The sequence below is a fragment of the Equus caballus genome, chromosome 3, assembly GCF_041296265.1.
Source record: "Equus caballus isolate H_3958 breed thoroughbred chromosome 3, TB-T2T, whole genome shotgun sequence".
NCBI classification, from domain to species: Eukaryota; Metazoa; Chordata; class Mammalia; order Perissodactyla; family Equidae; genus Equus; species Equus caballus.
This window is the reverse complement of record NC_091686.1, coordinates 55,960,220-55,983,774: the sequence shown is the minus strand read 5'-3', so window position 1 is coordinate 55,983,774 and position 23,555 is coordinate 55,960,220. Positions and strand designations below refer to the sequence as shown.

The 23,555-nt window shown below is 39.1% G+C and overlaps 1 long non-coding RNA gene across 1 annotated transcript; it reads right to left on the bottom strand.

Annotated features, from left to right (window-relative positions):
* Nucleotides 1–1,626: 1,626 nt before the first annotated feature.
* On the bottom strand, nucleotides 1,627–20,955 carry LOC138923325 (uncharacterized). Its single transcript, XR_011436800.1, has 3 exons — nucleotides 20,656–20,955; nucleotides 2,753–2,838; nucleotides 1,627–1,661 (listed from the first exon to the last, which is right to left on the bottom strand). It is a non-coding gene; the product is annotated as an uncharacterized lncRNA (long non-coding RNA).
* Nucleotides 20,956–23,555: the final 2,600 nt, after the last annotated feature.

Genomic DNA, 23,555 nt, shown 5'->3' with positions numbered 1-23,555 from the left:
TGATCTTGCTGCCAAAGAAGCACGATCTGACTGTAATCCTGGAGGAACATCAGACGAACTCCACTTAAAGGACATTCTACAAACTGTAACCTGTTCTGTGACCTTTAAAAAGTGTCAAGGTCATGAAAGTGAAGGATGGACTGAAGAATTGTTTCAGATTGAAGGCGTCTAAAGAAATACGACAACACGTATCCTACAACATGTGATTCTGGACTACATATTTTTCCTATAAAGGACATTATTGGGACAATTGGAAACCTTGAATGAAGCCTGGGAGTTAGATGTAGTGATATATCAGTCTTAATTTCCTAACATTGGTGGTATATTGTGCTTCACAGGAGCGCATCCCTCTTAGTAGGAATTACACACTAAAGCATTCTGAGTTGATGGGGCATTTTGGTAACTTACTCTCAACTGGCTCAGGATAAAAATCTTTCCTTCACCATTCTTCTAACTTGTCTGCAAGTTTGAGATTGTGTCAAATCTGCTTTTTTTTTTTTTAAGTAAGTGATTAAAAAATCAAGGCACAATTATGTAGAATTTATCCACTCCCCTTTCCTTTTAAAAGATCTCTCTTTGATTGTGGGTAGTCCCATATAGAGTATCATTGCACCATTAGGTAAGGACCAAAGAGCCAAATCGGGCACTAGGTACCAGAACTCTGGCTGAATTCTAGTCTTATTGTGCAGCATTTTCACTTTGAATAGCCACAAGAGAATTCCTCATGTGACTATTCATGCTGAGAATGAATTCCCTTACCAAGTGTCCAACTATATTAGGTGAGATATTTCAGGCCTATTCTTAAAGCAGTTTGGAAGAAGGAAAAGTAGAGATTGTGGGCGACGCTGTGGCAGATTCCTGAATTTATATGTGCAAGAATTTCTGTCAACCTCTTTTGTTAGTAAATAACAATCATCCCTTTATACCAGGGCTATTAGTATGCGAAGGAGGTTATTAATACAACTAATAACATCTAGAAATTCCCCAACTTTACTAGAGAGACAATAATCGTGTCAGTGCCTGGCATGATCCTCCTTTGCATAGACGTGTTAGATTGAGCCAGATAGAACAAGAAAGAAACAAGCACACTGTATTCTGTGAATATGAGGAGAAATACCTCTACGTGTTTCGCAAATGGAATACAAATTCAGATCTGCGGTTTCTGAGGAGAATGAAATTCTGAGCAAATTTTAAGATCCTTCTTGTCTGTGCCAATTAAGTGGGTTTTTTGGTACACCTAATTAGAGTGCTTTAAAATTAATTTCTCCTACCGAATTGATAGAGACCTCTATTTATTTATTTTTCAATTCATTAAATAGGTATTTGTGAATTACCATATCTGCCTACTACCACTATTCTAAGCACATCGTAGCAAGCTACACCGCTGTTGAACAGAGCGGTTACACTGCGGGTGAATCTATATGAGATTCTTCTACCTGTTCTGACAACATTGGCTACAGCATCACTACTACAGCTCAACAACTGGGTACATATTACTTTGTCTACTCTAAGAATCTCTTCTCTAAGAAACATCCCCTACGTGCCTCCCTCCATTCACATAATTGTTGTCCCATTCCTGCACTGTGATCCTAGGTCACAGCCGATTGGTTTATTGAGAGTCATGTGACCCAAGCTGGGCCTATCTGTCTCTTCATCAGCATCTGCAAGAGTAAAAGGAGGTGGTTAGACTAGACTTACAAAACTCAAGGCTGTCACTGCCTATTTTTGTGGTTGTTGTTGTTTTTTAATCTAGATTGGGGAACAAAGCTGGGATGCAGAGAGAAAGACAAAGGAATCCGGCCTGCCGAGATGGATAGAAAAGAGAAGTGAGAGAATTTGACAATTTTGAGTTCCTGGTCTTGGTTTGTTCCTAAAGCCCAGTTGCATTTATGACTGAGTTTTATCAATTATTCTAATATCCTTCCAATAAATTTCTCATTTTCTGCTTAAGCTAGATAGATTTGGTTCACTTACTTGCAAGCAAAAAATAAGTTGCCATAAAAGAAATGGAGTGATGAAAAAGACAGACCCTAATATGTGGAGCTTGATGAGTTCACGTGAGAAGAATTGAGAATTCTGCTGCCCCTTCTGTAGGATGGGAAGCTGCAGGTCTTGTGCTGTGGCAAAGCAGGAGCTAAACCATCCTGCTGTCTCTTGGGACTCAGACTTCATGCCCACTGAAGCTTGAGCAATGAGCCCTGGTGGCCACCCAGCAGGATGCCTATGTGTTTAGAAGCTGTAGGCAATGTTGCCTTCAATAATGGCTACAAAGAGAGATTAACTCCCTTCAGGTGGGGCAGTTGGAAAGCAGATAAGGGACAGCAGGTTAAGTGCATAGCCTTGGGGTGAAAAGCCATTTTTCCATCTGAGGCTAGCCAGCAGAGGCTGTGAAACTGGAGATGCTGAAAGTCCTGCTGGGTTGCAACTTCCAAATTCCCTGATACTTACAAAAAAATAATGGCATTGTTGAAGAAAATGAGGGATTTAAGGTACTTGAAATGGAGATATTTGGGGGAAACTAGAAGAGTCAGAAAGCACTGTGTCTTCCTTCAAAAACCCCTCTGCTGCAAATCCGCTGCCATTCAGAAGACTCGATGCTTCTCTTTGACCAGCATGTGGGCAGTAATCGGTACAGGGATGGACAAAGCACCCCAGGAAAGATCAATGCCACCATCACCCCAGCCTGTCACAGAATCCTGAGGCTGATTCTGTACAGCTCAAAGCTAGCAGAAAGGACAGAGTATTCACTTACGTTGTGAAGAAGCCATGAGTATGGGGCCTTGCTTCAACTGGAGATTCAGAGTGTGATGGTAAATCTTTCTGTCATTGATATACATTCTGAAAATAAGATAAACAAGCAGCTGAGTACAGTTTTAAGGGCATTATATTGCAAAACACCTCGTGCCTTGCACATAGGACATTGGGATTTCTCAACCCAAAGGCAACCTCCTGGAACCAATAGGACATGGGACCGTTAAGGTGGTATGGCCCTCCCACAGAAAAATCCTTCTCTATTCTCAGAAATGACCCTAAAAGACTGGACAAGGGAAGTCATCCCAGCAGGGAGAACCTGAGGCAGCCAGATTGGCTCAGCAAAGAATTCACTCTACTCTAATTAAAACTGCTACAAGGTATTTTTGGAGATGAGAACACAGACAGAAAGAAGGTAATATCCTACCCAAGACCACAAAGCTGTTAGAATTGGGCTATGAAGACAGACAGTTTAGTTCCAGAAACTCCATACCTATGGTGTTTACTGGTTCTATTTTTCCTATCTAGGTGAACCTAGAAGGTGAATTCAGTTCTATCACTCAAGATGTGTAACATTGGAGAAGTTACTTTTCTGTGCCTCAGTTTCTCCTCCTTTAAGTTGGAAGGATAATAGTGACTACCTCACAGGGTCATTGTGAGGATTATATGACTAAATACATATGGAGCCCTTAAAAGAGTGCTTGGCACTGCTACTCTGTTGTTGCTGCTGTTATTTATGTTGTTATCAAATTTTAGGTTCTGCATCAAAAGTGTTATTTCTGGGCCTAGGTTTTGCATCCCTAATCAACCCTATTGTGTCTAAAGGATTTGCATGTTGAGCCTCCTCAATGTTTTATGGCCAGGCCTCAACAAACTATTATAAATCATAAATCTCCAAATGGCCCCAAACTTTAGGCGAAGAACCTTTGTGAGGATTAGACTTGTTTGATGCCTTCCACACCAGATCTCATTAACTCCGCCCACTGGAGGGTGTATTTTCATTAGGGAAAGGACTGAATAATAGAATACTCTAAATTTAACCCAGTAGAAAATTCATTAAAACCCTACATGTTACGTGTTACTCAAGTAAACGCGACTTAGTTCTTGTCCTCTTGGAATTCACAATTTTGTAGGGGAGCTTAACACCGTGTGATAAGGGCCATTAGTGGTTTGAGAAGGAGATCAAAGGGAAAGGTGCATTTGGGTGGAAAGTTCCAGGCCAAGATGACAGTGTGAGCAAATGTGTGGAGATTCTGAAAATTCTTTACACATTTGAGAGTGTTGTAGAGTCTAGTGCAGCAAGCTAGAGCATGGCATAAACAGCGGAAGATGCATCCAGAAAGGTAAGTTGGATATTGAATGACGTTTAACTTTCATATTTTTAGGAGTACATATGCTATTACCATTACTAGGAAAAACCCCTAGGAATTACTTTGATGAATAGGTAACAATATTCTAAATTAGCCTCATAATTTTAAGGAGATGAATATTTCTAAAATATTTGGGGTTAGTAGATTATCTTAAATTTCTAAAATATTTCCCATGAATTGTCTTGTATATTACTAATATGCTTAGATACTCTATTTTAACCCAGAAACTGTATATTATCAAGATTAACAATCCAATGCTATTATTCTAAATTACCCTAAGGCTTTGCTCATTACATGCTCAACGGATGATCACCGATTTACTCTTTTTCTTTTTTTTTTTTTAAGATTTTTTTTAATTTTTTCCTTTTTCTCCCCAAAGCCCCCCAGTACATAGTTGTATGTTCTTAGTTGTGGGTCCTTCTAGTTGTGGCATGTGGGATGCCGCCTCAGCATGGTTTGATGAGCAGTGCCATATCCCTGCCCAGGATTCGAACTTACGAAACACTGGGCCGCCTGCAGCGGAGCGCACGAACCTAACCACTCAGCCATGGGGCCGGCCCCCGATTTACTCTTTTTCTTGATCTCACTGGAATTTTAAAATTTGTCATGATATTGTCTGGAGCATCATTTCCCAAACTATGTTTTATATAAAAAGTAACGTATGGTCAAATTAATTTTGGAAACATCAGATTAAACAAAATTAATGGGCTCTTGATTGTAGGAATTCTCAGGGGCTTTAATATTCTACTATTCATTGTAAAACTCCAGAAGGAGATAGCGTAAATAGTAGTTTTAAAAATCACATGACAAATATGTACTCAGTGGACCACCTAGTGCCATCTTGAGGAAGGCCAGTGTTCTGTGGATGGGTAAAACTACTCGGCACCATCCAGGTTATCACTGGTGCAGGTCAAAGGGCAGCGCAGCAGATGCACAGCTGGCACCCATGTGCGTAGCTGAATGGGGACAATGAATCCCTTTCATTGGAAACCCTCCTTTACGACGGCTTGCAGAACAATAATTAATTTTATTATAGCTTGGATTCTTCTTCTAAGCCATTTTTTTTTCAATAAAATAAATACTACCTACAGGTACTTATTTTTATAATAACCACCTCCTTTATTTCCAGGTGTTTCTGAGCTTGGCAATTATATGTTTCTCTTAGTCACAAAAGTTGGTGACTACTAGGAAATTGGAAGGTACTTTCTGCCTTCAGCCATGTACCTCTAAGCTCCAAAAATACTCTGAGCCTTATTTTCTTCTCTAAGAAAAAAATGTAAAGTGTTCAACTTGAGGTGGTAAAGGGTGAAGGTGTTATGAAGAAGACATTTCCAAAGCCGGTGGAATGTTAGATTTGGGAAGCTTTTAAAAATACTGAGCCTGAAGCCTCATGAAAGACCTCCTAAATCAAAACGCACAGGCAAAGGGCTTGACAAGTTTATCTTTAAAAAGCTTCTCAGGTGACTACAGTGCAATTGGCTGGCGGATTGGCATAGCGCAGCGCCCAGCGTAGATTTGTTAAAGCTTGACACCTTTGTCCCATGACCTCCCTGAAATTCAGGTTTATGTGGCATTTAAATCAGATTTACTTAGAGTGTTTCAAATTGTTATTCTTTTGAAAATAATATAATGACATTCCAAAAAGTATCTCTGATTTTTCTCTCTCTCCGTATGGGTTATCTGACCACATGATATACTGAAGTTTCCTCAGAGTTTTGGTGAATTACATTTTTCATACTTTATACTCCTTTAGAGCTCATCAAGTCTCATGGTTTCAACGACCACCCATATGCAAATAATGTCTTTCCCGAATTTCAGATTTCTATGTCCAATTCCCACTAGACTTCTCCACTTGGATGTCCCACTGACGTGTCAAACACAGCTTGCAGGCCTGTCACGCAGTGCCACTCCTCATTCTGTGCATTCCCTCTCTCAGTTGGCGGCATTGCCATCTACCTAGTTATCCACATCTGAATCATAGGAGCCATTATTTTGTTCTTCCCTAAATTTCATCTCCTACATTCCAGCCAATATCAAGTCCTGATGATTTTCCCTCCTCAGTATTCATTGTAGCTCTACCTTGTTCTGCCTTGCTTGGTCCCCAGGTTCCAAAATCTAGAATTCAGGCAAGTAACAGCTGTTAGAATACTCTTTTTGAACAACACTTGAATACTAATTTTTTATAACATTATAAAATGTTCATGAATGTTCATGAAAAAAAATACTTGTTGAGATAGAAACAACTGATTGACAATTGAACTTGTGAACCACAACCCACTTGAAAATTGAATACCATCTCTTTAGTAATTAACTCCTCAAATCAATAAATATTTTTTATTTTATTGTAAATATTGCTACTTGAAAAAAATGGTTATAATCAGAGTAGGATGAAGAGGTAGAGAGGCCTTTCTATGGGTGTTCTGATGTAAGTTCCAGATTTTTTCAAGATCTTTAGAAGTTTATGCTTTTGCAAAACGTATCATTTCATTAGAGCATTTCTGTCTTGCTTTTTTGTTGCTGTTCTTTTTTCCGATGTATTGTGTGTTTCCTGGTTTCTTTGTTGTTGTGGTGCTTGGATTGAGTTCTAGTTATTGGATGTTAGAATTCACTGTGTGCAGTAAGTAATGAAAATTTCCTCATCAAATGTTCATTATCTACTGTATGCCTGGGGACAGGGCAGGGGACCGACTGCAAAGGGGCGTGATGAAACTTCTCAGAGTGATGAAAACATTATGTCTAGATTGTGGAGATGGCTCCAGGACAGTATGCATTTGTCAAAATTCATCCAACTGCACTTTCCTGTGAGTTATACCTTAATAAACTTGACATTTAAAAAAGCTGCAGGTGCAATAAACTGTGCCTTGCAATTGGGCCTCTCCCCTGGGCGAGGCCTGATGCCCACGAGAGGGAAAATGAAGCACAAAGGTGTGGGGCTGCTAAAAGCATAGTGATGGAGTGTGGACTGAGTGGTGGGGTGTGGACCACTGGAGACCGTGGCACAGGCTGACTGCCCCGGACCTCGGATCTGAGATCTGGCAGCTCGGGTCGTTAGTGCCAAGGCTCCATGGGTGAGGGCCTGAGGCATGCGCCTCCCCTGCCCCCAGCGGAGGTGGCAGGAGGCGAGTTCTGACCCCATGGGGTGGACGGTGCACCGTGGACGGTGCAGCCGAAAGCCCACCGCTCCCTTAGGCCCCCGTGCTCCGCAGGGCTCGGGACGGACACGCCTGAGCCCCCTCTTGCTTTTTAAAGATATTTTAATAGAAATGTGCTGGAGTAGATCAGCCATGTTTTGGTTGGTCGGGGTTTATAAATAGATTGAAAAGAGAAAGAAATGAGGGGCAGGGAGAGAAAGATTCTTCGAAGAGAGCATATTTATATCTGAAAAAGGCAAGAGCGTCAATGTGAGAATAAGGGTTGTAATCAACTAACGAAGCACCTAGGTGGCGGGAAGGAAACGTTGTGCAGACTGTTCCCTAAGAACAGTGGCTTGGTCGTTTCGGGCAGAGGGGAGAAGTGCATTGGATACAGAGCACAGCAGGTTTTGCCTATTTTTAAATACTTTTTTTTTTTTTTTTTTGGTGTACGCTAACCAGGTGTTTGTAATTAAACAGGAATGCCTATGTTTCTTGGAGGGAAAGCCTATATACAGCAGGATTCTGTGTATACATATTTTTAATTCTATTCATATTATATTACTGAAGAGCAATTTTTATGGAAAGACTATAAAAGAATGAATAAATTGAAGCTTAACACAATGTAACCACTGAAGCAAGACAGACTTGAAGAGAGTAAAGCTGAATGATATTTTTGATTCTTCGAAGGGTTTAAGATTGCCAGCAAACCATGAGAAGCTAGGAGAAAGGAATGGAACCGCTTCTCCTTCACATTCCTCAGAAGGAACCAACCCTGCAGACACCTTGATCTTGGACTTCAAGCCTCCAGAACTGTGAGAAAATAAATTTCTGTTCTTTAAGCCCCTCAGTTTGGGGTGGTTTTATCCGGCAGCCCTAGCAAACACAGTAGGGCTGTGGGAAAATAGAGAGTAAGGGATGTAAGGAATCCTGAACAGGGGTCCACCTCACACCACTCTGCTTATAGGGAATCCGGGAGGTCACAAATTATATTCTTGACCATCCCCACCCCCTGCTAGCAAACACTGATTCTTGATCATCTCCCTCTGCGCCCAGCCCTTGGTGGACATCTTCACAATCACTCCCATCAAACTGTACTGAATGATTTATTTCTCTCTCCATTTATCTCACCAGACCAGGAGCATCTCAGCATAAGGACTCTCTCATTTTCCTTTATGTTTCTTCATTTCTTGTACAAATTCTGGCATATGAAAAGTGCTCAATAAACACTCATTAAATAAATGAATGGAGAATGTGCAGAATTTAATGAGAATTTAATATTTGTAAGCTTTCTGTGGTTTTATAATTAATATAATTCAGTATAGATTAAATCTATACTTCATGATGAAACAGGTGTCAGCAGCCGCCTCCCAGGTGAGCACACCCGCTCACGGTGGAACAGACTCCCAAGGCAGTGCAGGCTGGCTCTCTCTGAGTCTTTTGCCTGTTGTATGAGGCTTGTGCCTGTTTCCTCATCTGAAAGCCAGGAATAATAATAGCCCTGCCTACCTCACAGGGTCGTTGTGAGAGTTAAATGGGCTAACATGTAACAAAGGCTTCTAATAGTGCCTGGCTTAGAGTCAGCACTCGAAGAATGCCAACTCTTATTTTCGTAGTGAAAACTCACTTGAGAAGACTTCTAAAGTCATTCAATAATTTATTGAATGTCTACTATGTGCCTGAGTCACTGAGGATAAAATCAGGGTGCAGGTTTGTTCTCACCACTCACTGAGCTGACAACCTAACAGAGAAAGCAGAGGGTAATGAATAATCACAAAATAAACAAACAGTTTACTTGTTACCATTGCTGTGAACGAGAGGTACCTAGTACTTGCAGACCAATAATGGAGGATTTAACTGGTTGGCAGAGTCAGGGATAAGGAGCTGAGAGCGGAGGTATGAGTAGAAATTGGGCAGTGAAGATGTGAAGAACAGTATTCCATATGGAAAGAGCGTAGGCTCAAAGGCCCTGAGGCTGTAGGGGCTTTGTGGGTTTAACCAAGGGAAAGGAGGCCGGTGTGGCTGGGGTGAAGGAAGGGAGAGAGCATGGCTTAAGATGAGCTTGGGTGAAAACACAGCAGCCAGTTTACATAGACCTTTGTCACCTTGTTAATCATTTGACACAGGGGAACCTGTGAGGGGTGTTGGGTGAGTTGTAAAGAGTGACATGATCAGAGTTTCATTTTGAAAATCATTTGGGGGACCGGCCCTGTGGCCGAGTGGTTAAGTTTGTGCGCTCCACTGCGGCAGCCCAGGGTGTCACTGGTTTGGATCCTGGGCGCGGACATGGCACGGCTCGTCAGGCCACGTTGAGGCGGCGTCCCACATGCCACAACTAGAAGGACCTGCAACTAAGATATACAACCATGTACCAGGAGGATTTGGGGAGATAAAGCAGAAAAAAAAATTGGGGTTTCAGTGTAGAGAATGATGAAGTGGGCACTGAGTGACTGTGGATAGACCCCTCCAGAAGGAGATATGATGGTAACTTCGGCTCAAGTGGTCATAGTAGAAATGGAGACAAGCGATGGATTGAACATAGGTGGTGACGGAGAGAGGGCTGTCAATGACCAGGAGCAGATTGTTGGCATGCACTGTGGTCAGAGAGGGTCCTACTCATCGAGGCAGGACACACCGAAGACAGCTCAGGGGAAGATTATGAGTATGATTTTTAAATATATTGAGCGTTAGGTGCCTTTGAGGCATCCATGTGAAAATGTCTGGTGGTCTGTTGAGTATATGGAGTCACAGTGCAGGGAAGAGTTATGTAAACATGAGCATTATGTAATCAAGCATCTGTTGCCCTGAGGGAAAGATGTAAGGGAGTGAGGATTTTGTGGCTTGACAATACCTCTTGGAATGCAGAGCTGGTCCCTGGGAAAATGTGTCATACTTTCTTCCTTTACAATTTCTATTTTGAGCCCCCAATCCACTGGGTGGCCCAAACTTAACCACAGTCAGTCAGAGACCTAGAAATTTCTTCAGAGCTGTGTCTAAATGGGGGGCTTGAGTGGTGCCAGGTCCCTTGTGGGGAGGCATATGATCCTCAAGGTCATCTGTCTACATAGTTATCCACTGACACACTGCTGCTCTGTAGTCCTCAGTCACCAGTGTACCAGGTGGCAATGAGATGTCCCCCATGCTGTGCATACAATCCCTTCAGGTATAGCAACTCTCTTTGTTTCTTCCTCATCCCACTTGAGAGACAAGAATTATTCTGCTGCTTCTGTCATCACGTGCAGCACAGGAATCTAAGTCTCTCTTTGGCTCAGTGGACCCAGACTCAACATCAGCTCTTCCCTCTTGTCACCTCATCAGGATTCTACTATGGAAAACAGGTGGCATGTGCCCTCTGCTCTCAGGTACCTCAAATTTCTGGAGTCTTCTCACCTCACCAGGGCTCTAAACCAGGAAGTGGGAAACAGAGTTTCTCATTCAGTCTCTCCAAAACCTCTCGAGGATCCAGTCATCTCTTAGGGACTCTAACCCATAAAATGAAGGGGAACAAAGCTCAACTTTCTGTTTCCCGCCCACAGTTTCATTCTCCTTGGTTCGACTCCAGTTCTCTTCGCTCCATGCAGCTTGTAGAATAGTCTTCAAACTTGCCTTTATATTTACACCAGAATTACTCTTGTTTCTCCTTAGGGTTTTGGCTTTTGAAAATCAAATCAGGGAAGATTCCTTCTTTTCTTCTACCTTATGTGTTCCTTTCTTTAAGGATACAAGTTCAGAAGAACTTGGCTTCTCAAACAGAAGTAAAAGAGGAGAAATATGAAAAGGAAGACCAATATTTAAAAAATATCTTCATGCCACAGACATGAAAGCCCCCTTTCTTCTCTACTGGATGATTTTATAATCAGTTTAAATTGCATACGTTATAATGAAAATAATGTTGCATAATTAATCATATGACCAGAAAGAGACTACATTTACATATCATTATGATGCTTTTGTTATTTGCATAAATATTGCTATGGGCTGAATTATGTCCCCTCAAAAAATGATATGTTGAAGCCCTAATCCCCAGTGTGATGGTTTTCGGAGATGTGGCCTTTGGAAGGAAACTAGGTTTAGATGAGTCATGAAGATGGGGCTGTCATGATGGGACTCATGCCCTAAGAGGAAGAGACATTGGAGAGCTTACTTCCTTTCTCTCTCTCTTAACCTGCGTGCACAGAGCAAAGGCTGTGTGAAGAAATGGCGAGAAGGTGGCCATCTGCAACCCAAGGAGAGAGCCGTCACTACACACTGACCCTGCTGGTACCTGGATCCTAAACATCCAGTCTCCAGAGCTGTGCGAAATAAATTCCTGTTGGTTAAGCCACCCAGTCTATGGTATTTTGTTATGGCAGCCTGAGCTGGCTGAAACAAAGCTCAACTGGTATGAAGGTCCATTGCATATGATATTTTCCTTCTAAACTGAATTTAATCAGAATCCTATGAAGCAAAACTAACTGAAACTGTAAAATTCCCTAAAATTAGTGATGTTAAAATCATTCTGTTTCCTTGTCAAGCAAGATCCACAAGATAAGACGTTACTCCAGTTATATTTTATAATACATTTGTTTTCAGTTTCCAAGAGCCACCAAGAACTGCTTATCGGCTTTAGCATTAATATGGGAGGTGAGTTTTTTTTGTGTGTATAAATTATAGATATATATCTTTAAGTTAATTTTTATTGAGTTTATGATAGTTTACAATCTTGTGAAATTTCAGTTGTACATTATTGTTTGTCAGTCGTGTTGCAGGTGCACCACTTCATTCATTTTGTCCACCCTCCATCCCCCCTTTCCCTTGGTAGCCACTAAACTGTTCTCTTTGTCTACATGTTTAAATTCCTCATGTGAATGGAGTCATACAGAGATTGTCCTTCTCTATCTGGCTTATTTCACTTAACATAATTCCCTCAAGGTCCATCTGTGTTGTTGTGAATGGGACAATTTTGTCATTTTTTATGGCTGAGTAGTATTCCATTGTATATATATACCATATCTTAGCCAATCATTAGTTGATGGGCACTTTGGTTGCTTCCACATCTTGGCTATTGTAAATAATGCTGCAACGGACATAGGGGTGCATGGGACTTTTGGAATTGCTGATTTCAAGTTCTTTGGATAGCTACCCAGTAGTGGGATGGCTGGGTCATAAGTTATTTCTATTTTTAATTTTTTGAGAACTCTCCATACTGTTTTCCATAGTGGCTGTACCAGTTTGCATTCCCACCAGCAGTGTATGAGGGATCCTTTTTCTCCACAACCTCTCCAACATTTGTTACTTTTTGTTTTGGTTGTTTTTGCCATTCTAACAGGTATAAGGTGATATCTTAGTGTAGTTTTGATTTGCATTTCCCTGATGATCAGTGATGATGAACATCTTTTCATGTGCCTGTTGGCCATAATATGGGAGGTGAGTTTTTAATGTAATATAGCAGAATTAAAAGAATCACCACATATTTGTTATGTTGTTGGAAGAAGAATAAACATTCCAGGGAAAAAGAAAAGTTAGATTGAATTTTCATGATGTCAAGAAAGATTTGCTCTTTGTTCCATCTACCCTAATGAAAAATAAATTTCTCTAAGTATATAAAGAAAAACAAATCAATAGTTTTAAGATGGTAAAAGTATGGCTGGACCACACGGATGTTTTCTGTTTGAGGAGTATCTCTTGTGAAGTTGCACTTCAGAGCTTGGGATGTGATTGGCTGTTAACATGTGAAACTCAGTTAAATGTGTTTTAGTTAATCATAAGGGTACACAATGAATATATCTGCAGGAAAGAAGGTTAAGAGAATAATATAAAAATTAGAATGTAGACTAATTTCTTTGGAATCCTTTCATTTGATTAGTTTTGATAATCCATTACAATGCTCACTGTTCAATGCTCTGATGCTAAACTTCAGTGGATAACTATTTGCCTTTCAATATCACCATGTATTAGTAGGTGAAAATGAATTTGCTTTATGAAAAGAGGGCACAAAAGATAGGCAAGGGTTTTCTATCATCTATACTATTTTTTTCCAAAATAAATAAACTTTAATATAAAGTAGGTGGGAACTGATATTCCAGGAGTCTATAAATTTTTTCTTAGAACTAGCAAGAGATGCTAAGTAACATATCCTTAATTATTTGATTTTGTGAAAGAATTCAATACAGATGAAGACAAATTTACAAAATTCCCTTAACAGTTATTTGAACAAAAAATTCTCAGATTCTTAATTAATTTAGAATTTGCATTCTTTAGTACATTTACATTCTTCTTTCAAATATCTTTGAGTGATTTTTCTAAAATTCTTCTTAACTTTCAAACATCTTTTGAAATAAGGCTACGGACCTAATCTCTAGGTCAATATCACGTCATTGCTCTAATCTATATCAGGAAGAGCCGTGATGCCTTAAAAATAATTAAGCTCTAGCCAAAAAACCCAGTACCCAACTATGAAAAAAAAACCATATTTAACATTGGCTAACTCAGATCACAGACATGTTTAGCTCTTGGTTTTAAGGCTTGTTACCTTCTCCTTTTATTAGGTCTAATATATATCTTTTTTAGCCAAGAAGAAAGACCGTGTTTTGATTTTTTTTAAGTCAGAAATAAGTTCCCATGAAGAGAAGATAACTCATCAACTTTGTGGCATTCTGTGGAAAAGAAACTGTGGGCTACTCAAACCGTCTCTTGAATCTCTGGGCAGCCACAAAGCCAGTCTTGGCGAACAGATAGAACATACGTTTCAAAGTTTGCCAAATAAAGACAGCTGCTGCCTGGGGTTTTATAGCGCACCGTGGCTGTATTTCCAAAGCAATAAAAACCAAAAATCAGTCTAATCTGAGCCTGATGACAGTGGCTGTCAGATTCAAAGATGTGATTGGCATATTCTTTCTTTCAGTGCACTTAACTATAACTTCCAATTATTTCATTTTGGCTTTCTTATTAATATTTTTATCCCTATAACCAGAATATAGACATGAAACCATGTCTGTCTAGTTCAATGGTTTATTTCCAGTATTAGCAGAGTAGGGGGCACATGACAAATAGGCTGGTAACTCTATGCTCTGTTTTTATCCTCCCCTTATTGGACTGCCATTTTATAGAGTGCTTCAAGAAATTAAAGTACAAGGAACTTCAAATTTGAACCTACTGACATGAAATCAACATTTTCCCCTTCTCAGCCAAAAATCATCCAAAAGACACAAAGTGAACAGAAGACGGTATCGCAAGGGAGGAAATTGGGAGAAGATAACACAGTGAGAGAACTAACTGATGATAGGATCCACTTGCTATAGATATCAAAAAAAAGCCCTGCATATTTTATAATTTGCAAAATTGTGGCGAACACCTTCAAGTGCAAAAACAATATCCCTTGTTTGCAAGGATGTAGGAGGCAGAGGTGGGCTATAGCTAGAAACTGGAGGCTCCATCTACTTTACTTGATGCCAGAAGCAGAGCAAGTATGGCAGAAGGAAATGTCACGTGGAAAAGCCGTGTTTCCAGGAAGCAGTGTTTCTTTATGGCAGGAGGAAGAATGCAGGATATGAATTGTGAAGGAGAAACTACTGCCTGTCTCAACTGTTTGGGAAATAGTAAAGACATGTAAACTCTCTCACAAATCCCTAGATCATAAGAAAAATCTCAAGTATCCCGGAACAAGGCTCTGGCATCTACCTCTTTCATAACTTCTTTCAAAGAGCTGGTTCAGAAAACTAACAAACAAACAAAAACCTTTAATAATGAATAATTGAGAAGGATTAGTACAGAATCTATTCTGTAGATCTGAGTCTGAGTCTAAGGTCATCCTTCTTGGTAACAAAATTACATGTCAGAAGATAATGTAGCAATAAGTACAAAATTCTTAAGGAAAGAAAATATATCCAAAGAGTTCATACATAGCCAAACTGTATTTCATGTATAAAGAAAAGAGATAAGCTGTTTTAAAAATATAAAAATGCAAGAAACACACATTCTTCAAGAAGGAGTTCCTTAAGGTCTTGAAGAAGTCATATATCACCAACTACAGCCAACCTAAAGATAACTGAGAACATGAAAGCAAAAAAGGGGTCAATATCTTTTAAATATCTTCATGCCATAGAGGAGAGAACATTCGTCTGGGGGACCAAATGCTGCTTTCCCGTTCTTGCAAGTATCCCCAGTCTCTCCAAGTGATTCCTCAAATTAGCACTCTTCCCTGGCTTGGGCTTCCTAAAATGGGAGGATGTGAGTATGAAACTGTTGGCAGCCAACTGTTGAGAGCTTGTCTTCAATGGGAGAAAATGAAGCCAAACTACAGAGGAAAGCAGAGCCGAGAAATGGAAGCCTCATTATTAGGAAAGAGCACTGTTAGCAGAGTTGGAACTCCTGGTTTCACTTTTAGTCACTGTTCTAGGCACTAGGGATACACTGTTGAAGGGGTGAGGCAGAAATCGACATGTATACAAATGTGTGTGTGCGTGCATGCATGCGTTATAGTATCAGGCGGTAATAAATGCCATGAAGGAAAATAAACAGTGTATGTGGGGGTGGGGGTGGTTTTTGAAGAATGACCAAATAATGCTGCAATGAACATAAGGGTGCACATACCTTTCTGAATTAGTGTTTTCATGTTATTTGGGTAAATACCTAGAAGTGGAATAGCTGGATCATATGGTAGTTCTAGGTTTAATTTTTTGAGGAATCTCCATACTGTTTTCCATGAGGGTTCCCTTTCTCCATCTCCTCTCCAACACTTGTTATTTCTTGTCTTTTTAATAAGAGCCATTCTGATGGGCATGGGGGTTTTATTTGCATTTCCCACGTGGAATATAAACAAACAAACAAATACAGGAAAATTGATGGTTACCAAAGGAGAAGGGGGGAGGGTAAATGGGGTAAAGAGACACACATGTACGGTGATGGATAGAAACTAGACTTTTGGTAGTGAACACAGTGTAGTCTATACAGAAGCAAAATATAAAGATGTACACCTGAAATTTATATAATATTATAAACCAATGTTACTTCAAATAAAAAAATAAATAGATGAAAAGAATGACTGAGATAAAGGCATGATCCTTCATAGGATGATCAGGAAAAGCTTTTCTGATAGAGTGAACAGACACCCGAAGGAAATGATTGCTCAAGTCAGAAGGACATGGACGGAAATGCACTGAAAGCAAGAGAACAGTAGCAATGAGTCCAAAGCGGGAGCATGTCTGACATTTTCGAGGAATGGCAAGAAGGCAGTGTGACTGTGACAGTGAGTGCTCAGACAGTGATGGAGGAGGTTGGAGAGGAAGTAGAGAGCCAAATTACTGAGAGCACTGTAGGTTATCGTAATGACTAAATTGCTCTGTAAGAAGAGTGAGAAGCCATTTGGAGGATTTTAGACAGAGGACTGACATGTTCCGGCATTTTTTCAATCTATCTATCAGAGAGTGTAAATCTATCCTTTTTAAAGTATAAAAAGGCTTCAGTGGGAAGTTTTCTTCCTATCCCTAAACCCCCTCTGCCTACTCCCACAAGAAGCCACTGTTAATAGCTTCTTGTGAACTGTCGCAGAGCTTCTTTATGAATCTGCGAGTATATGCAAAACGTTATTGTTATTTTTATCCTTCTTTTTTTACACAAATGGTAGCATACTACGCAAGACTATTCCATCTCACGCTTTCTTATTGAAAACAATGTATCTTGTTACATATGTAAGATAACTTGAAAATCTCCATATCAGCACACAGAGAGTTAGAGGTGAGTTATTCAGCTAGTACCCTACTGATGGGCATTCGCAAATGGTGCTGCCATGACTAGACTTGTACGCACATCATTCCAAATGTGTACACGTATATCTGCAAGATAAACTCACAGAAGTGAGATTCCTTAGTCAAAGGGCATATTCATCTGTGATTTTGCTAGGTTCTACCCCTTCACAGAAGTTGTAAGAATGTAGATTTCCACCAACAATGAATGAAGTTGACTATGATCTCACAGCCCCCCATACCCCAAAATGCTGTTTTAATGATAATAGCTTTTACTCTGTACCAGGAGCTGCTTGCAAGCATGCTATATAAGTTTACCCATTTAATCCTTAAAATACCCACATTATGAGGTAAGTATAATTATGATTCCCATTTAACAAGTGAGGAAATGAAGGGACAGAGTAGTCAAGAAAAGTGTTCAAAGTCTCTCTACTTAGAACTCAGACCCGTGCAGTCTGGCTCCAGACACAGGCTCCTAGCCAGTATTCCATAGAGACACTTTAATTAAATTTTACTCTTTTGCCAATATGAGAGGTGAAAATAGTACCTGTTTGCTTTTTTTGTTCTCTTATGAGCGAGGGACAGCATCTGTTTATAGGGTTAAGAGTCAAATTATAATTCACTTTTCTCTGAACTTCTCATTCATATCATTTACCAGTGTTGTGATATGACTTTTTCTTATTAATTTATGGAAGCTATTTATAATGGAGACATCAGCCCTTTGTCTATGATATGAGTGATGTGAGTAGCAAATATTTCCCCCAATTTGTCCCTTATTTTTCAATTCACTAAGTATATTTTTCCCCATGCGTAAGTATTTGATTTGTATATCATCAATATGGGGTCAAAGAGAGGTTTTTTGAGATAGTTTGGGAAAAACTGTAGGCTTATGTACTTTTGGGAATGATTCAATAGAGCTGGAAATTTTTAAATTAGGAGACAGGTAAGGATTGCTGGGGTGGTGCCTTGAGCAGGTAAGAGCAGGTGGGTCTTAGTGCACAGTAGACAGGATCACAGAAAGTTCATCTATAGTGACATATGGAACAAAAGAGCACATGGGTACACCTGCTAGTATATGGGCTTGGGGGTGATGGAAGTCTGTGCCAGCTTTCTTCTAGATGCTTCATTTTTTCTTAGTGAATTAGCAAAGCAGGTCATCAGCTGAGAGTGTGGCTCAAGGAGAGGAAGACATGAGGCAGTAGCTAGTAGAGAGACAGAATGAATGGACTAGAAACATAGTATGACTGGCAGGCAGCATCAGCAGCCCCCTTGAAATCCACAGTCAGAATGATAAAGCAAGAGCAATCAGTGTGATTTTTCTCCGGGTGTGTCTAGTTGAAAAGATGTAGGACAGACTAGGCAGAAAGGTGGATTTAATCCGAGTTGGGGTTTCATATAGCAAATTCAACCAGGTGAGAGGGGGCAAGTATATATACAATGTGTTGATTAAAATGACGGGCCATGGGATGTAAGCTGTGTAGGGAGGAACAGTATAAAGGCAGATTTAAAGGACTGTTGAGACTGGGGTATTGGGGAAAATGAGCTGGAAATCTAAGGGACGGGCAAAGAGTGGGATGCATGAAATGAACCATGGAGGAACTGCAGGTATTGCAAATGAAACATAGGAAGTTCTGGGAGTGACCGCGGAAGTGTCTGAGGTAGGACATAGGACACAAATCTTTGGGGATTTTTTCTCCAAGCCTCTTTAGGAAGGGAAAGGCAAATCGAAGAGGACAAATGACACTACATGAAACATCAACAAAAATTTGGCATACAGAAAGCAAATGGATCAGAGGGGGAAAAAATGGAATATAGAACAATCAGTACACACACACAAAAACAAATAATGAGAAAAGACGTATGACTTATGAGAGGCGAACCTAAAACATACGGAATACCAAAATGTTGGAAGTAAAGGTTGAAAAATATATATAATGCCAACCTAATCCAGAAAGAAATCTGCTAAAGTTGTACTAATATCAGACAAAGTAGACTATAAGCTGAAAATTATTGCTAGAGATAGAGAAGGACATTTTGTAATAATAAAAAGACCAGCTTATCAGAAAGATGCAACAATTCTAAATTTGTATGGACCCAGTAACTTAACCTGAAATAATACAAATTTTAAAATCACAGACCTTAGAAATAAATGAATTCGTATTCTTAGTAGATTTTAACACAATTCTCTCAGTAACTGATAGAAGAAATGGACAAAAACAACACAGATTTAGAATATTTGAATAGCAGGCTTAACAAACTTGGCCTAATTGACAAATACATAAAATATTGCACCCAATAACTATAAAAAATATGATCTTATCAAGTGCCTATGGCTCATTTATCAAAATTAACCAAATGTGGAAATAAAGCAATTCTCAATAAATTTCAAAGGATTGAAATCAGAGAACAATTGCTGATCATGATAGAAGTTAGCTAGAAATAAAAACAAAAAGAAAACTTAAAAATGTCCATATGTTTGAAAACTAAGCAATATACTTCTAAATAATCCATCAGTAAAAGAAAAAATCATAATAAAAATCAGAAAAATTGTGAAATGCAAAATGATGAAAATACTATTTATCAGAACTTGTGAAATACAGCTAGAGCGGTGCTTAGAGAAAAAATTATAGCCTTAAATACATATTGAAGAAAACAAGAAAGGCTGAAAATTAATGACCTAATCTTCCATCTCAAGAAGGTGGAAAATAGAGATAAAATTGAATCTAAAGGAAATAGAAGCAAGGAAATAATAAAGATAAGAACAGAAATCAATTAAATAGAAAGCAAACATAAGGTACAAATGATCAACAACCAAAAGTTTGTTCTTTATATTAAATTACAAAGCTGACTTGTTGCTCTAGGAGAGTCTCTTAAACTTGATAAATATTTAAAATGCCGATTCTTTAATTCAAAACAGCAGTACGGGTTTAATTATCTTCACAATTTCGATAATTACTATTAAATTTCCCCAAGTTTAAGGTATGCATACTCACTAAGAAAACAATTATGCCACTCCAAATAATTTTGAGCGTTTTTTTTCTATGAAAATATTGTTAGTCTTCTTTCTCAGCGTGCTGGTTTGTTGTCTGGTTTTTAAGCACCAGTGATATCAGTCAGGAGACCACTAGATCCTTGTTGAGACACTGATGGGACATGATGAACCCTTTTATAGTTGCTATATCAGTGATCCAAACACAAAGGAAAAGTTGGGTGCATACCTGTTCCCTCAGCTTTAAATGATTTCTTTCCCAATTTTCAAGTAAAGTTAGTCTGTGACCATCATTCAGAGGCCACACACTTAACTGAACTTTGTGTTTCATTGGCTCTTAAGATATGTGAAATATCTTCCTATCCACTGGCTAAAAATCATTAACAGAATTCTTAACTGTTTCCTTTTTTCTTGACTTGTTGGAGCACACAACGCTTAATAATATTAGAAAATCTGACTAGATTCTGCAAATCTCAAGGCCGTGTCTGAATCTCTTCCCAGCATCCTGCTCCTAGGAATTTGTTCAACGTGAGGAACTGGAATGCTTGTGTGTATCACATAACTGTGTTTTATTCTCTTTGTAACGTGCCATATTTCCAGCAGGTCAGGACCCATGTTTTTTAGTCCTTTCTCCTACAGGACAGCAAAGACTAACAAGAATGAAACCATTGGGTGGTCGCTCAAGCACTGACCTCAGAACTAGTCTCAGAAGTTGGGTGTCCACACCATGAAAAAATAAACACACTCCATCATTGTTGACACTAATTGTGTCCTTCACTTGCGTGTTCTCAGAAGAAAAGCCAAGAATGAAATTGCCGTGAAGAACAAGCTTCTTCTCACAGCTGGGGATGGCCTCTTCAGTAAAGGGTTGAAGTCCCGTTCTAGCCTGGCGTGGGTTAAGTACATACAGCCAACGCCTGTGCTATTCCTAGAGTGTAGAGAAGGAAGGCGAGAAAATCTCCTGGGACAGCGAGCATCCATGACTATGCAGCAAACCTGCTGGCAAAAGGGAAGAGAAAGTAGAAAGTGCAAAAATAGGCAAGAGGAAACTCAATGACATTACTCAGAATTTTCTTTTATGACGCATGATTATCTATGGTTTGTCATCACTTACCATGGTTTTATACACTACCAGATTTGTGAATTATTAACTTTTTGAACACTTAGTCAGAGTTGGACTATTGATTAGTAAAATGTGGTATTGGTCAGTCACGAGCAGAGAAGGTCTCCGTAAAAGGGCCCATTAAACTCTCACACATGCTCTTATATCAGCTTCACTAGGAACAAAGTTGATGTTTAGACTTCCATATACCCAAGGCTGAGCAGTCACACAGGGCCTCATGCTTAGAAGGTCCTTGTCCTTAGAAGTCCCAGGACTTGGTTTAATGCTCTGCTGTCCCTGTCTTGAAATTCTTAATGATTATTGAACAAATGCGTTCGCATTTTCCTTGGTAGTGGATTCTGCAAATTACAAAGGTTGTCCTGCATACATCATCCGTTACCTTCTATGTCTGAGCTTCTTTTCCTCAGGTGAGGAAGAGGGATGCTATTTAGTGAGTAGCTCCTCAAAAGCCTAATACATTACGTAATATGAAGAGGGAGATTTTTTTAATAACAAAAGGCACAATTTGTGGAATTGCATGATTGTACCATGTCATATAGACATTAAATTGAACTATTAGCAGAACAAGGAAAATGTGGTAAAAATATGATTATAGTTAATGACTTTAATATGCTACTCTAGAACAGGATGGTTACTACAGCCAAAAACGTTAAACAAAGACATAGAGAAACTGAGATTTACATTTGTCTATCTGCCTATGGAACATGTACCAGAACCAGTTGTGTACTTAGCCACAAAAAAATGTTAAAACCCAAAACCTTGAGGATTTTATAGCTTATATTTGATTAGTGCAATCCAATAAAATTAGGAATAAATAATAGAGCAGACTCCCACCAAAAATTGAGATAAATTGAATAATTAAATGGAGAGAAAGAATAATACAAATCTTACAGGAAAACTAAGGAAACTTAATATTAGTCTACAGATGATGGAGTCCTTATTTACTAGAAACTGAGAAAGAAAAAAACACACATTTTTAATAAAAATGAACAAACAATGGATTTGGAGAAAATGATGACAGCACAGATTAAGACAAAGTGTTGGTAGCTACAATAAAAATGGCCCAGTAAAAGACATGCAACAGGAAAATAGGCAAGAAATATGTATATTAAGCAATAGTAAACCCAAATATCCCCCGAATATGAAAAGATGCTCCAATTTAGTGAAGTACAGATGAAAGTAATAATGAATATTATTGCACACCTACAAAGATGTAATGAGAAGGGTTCTCTTAGAACTGCTGATGGAAATGTGCATTGTTACTGCTTTTCTGAAAAGCAATCTGGAAACATCTGTTGAAATTTTAAAAATAATGTATATTATTTGATTCAATACCACTCCTGGGAATCTATCTCATAAATCAAGCCTGGAGCACATAATGACATGTGTATAAGGAAATCTACTGTAGCTTCATGAATAGTGGGCGGAGAAAAAAATAAATGGAAACATAGCTGGTGACCATTAATTGTGTTGTAAATTATTCCAGATTCACACCATGTGATATTTATTAAAAAGAATAAATCAGACCTAAACAATTGACTTGAAGTGACATCTATAAGGTATTAATTGTTGAGTAAAATGTATAAGATGGGTATTCATTTTATAACAATTTTTGTAAAAGAAAAATGATATGAAGGGGCCGGCCCAATGGCATAGCGGTTAAGTTCGTGCACTCCACTTTGGTGGCCTGGGGTTCGTGGGTTTGGATCCCGGGTCCAGACCTATACACTACTCGTCAAGCCATGCTGCTGCAGCACCCCACGTACAAAATAGAGGAAGATTGGCACAGATGTTAGCTTAGGGCCAATCTTCCTCACCAAAAAAAAAAAAATATATATATATATATATATGAGAAAAACTTCTGTGTACTATATGGTAGATAAATGTCTGTATATGACTCTATGAGCATAGTGAAGACATGGAAAAATACATACTAAATTTTTATGAATGAGAAAACAATATATGTGGGAGAAGGGGGAGTAGGTTATGTGTGAAGAAAGTAGAAAAGGAGAACCAAAAATGCAAAGAAAAAAGAGACTGTACTTAAAGTAACCAGTATCTATACTACGACCTCTGTTATGCATTAAAGTAAAATTATTCCCATCTATAACAAATAAAAATTAAAAAAAAATAGAAGACCAGAGCCTACTGCCCACATGCAGGTCTTCCAAGAGAAATTCCAGCTGAAGGCAGAACATGGCATTACATCCACCTGGGAACAACCCCAGCTCCTGGTCCCAGCCCCAGCCTCGTTTCTGTCTCATTTCCTTTTTCTGAGTTTTTAGTTCCAACATAAGCTCGTTTGAATTTCCACACATACGTAAGAGACGGGAGCACCTCCAGGAAGGTGGAAATAGTAAGAATTCAAAAAAGCCCAGAAGTGCTTAAAGGTATGAAGTTTCCTTTTGGGGTGATGACAGTGTTTTGGAAGTACATGGAGGTGATAGTTGCACAATATTGTGAATGCAC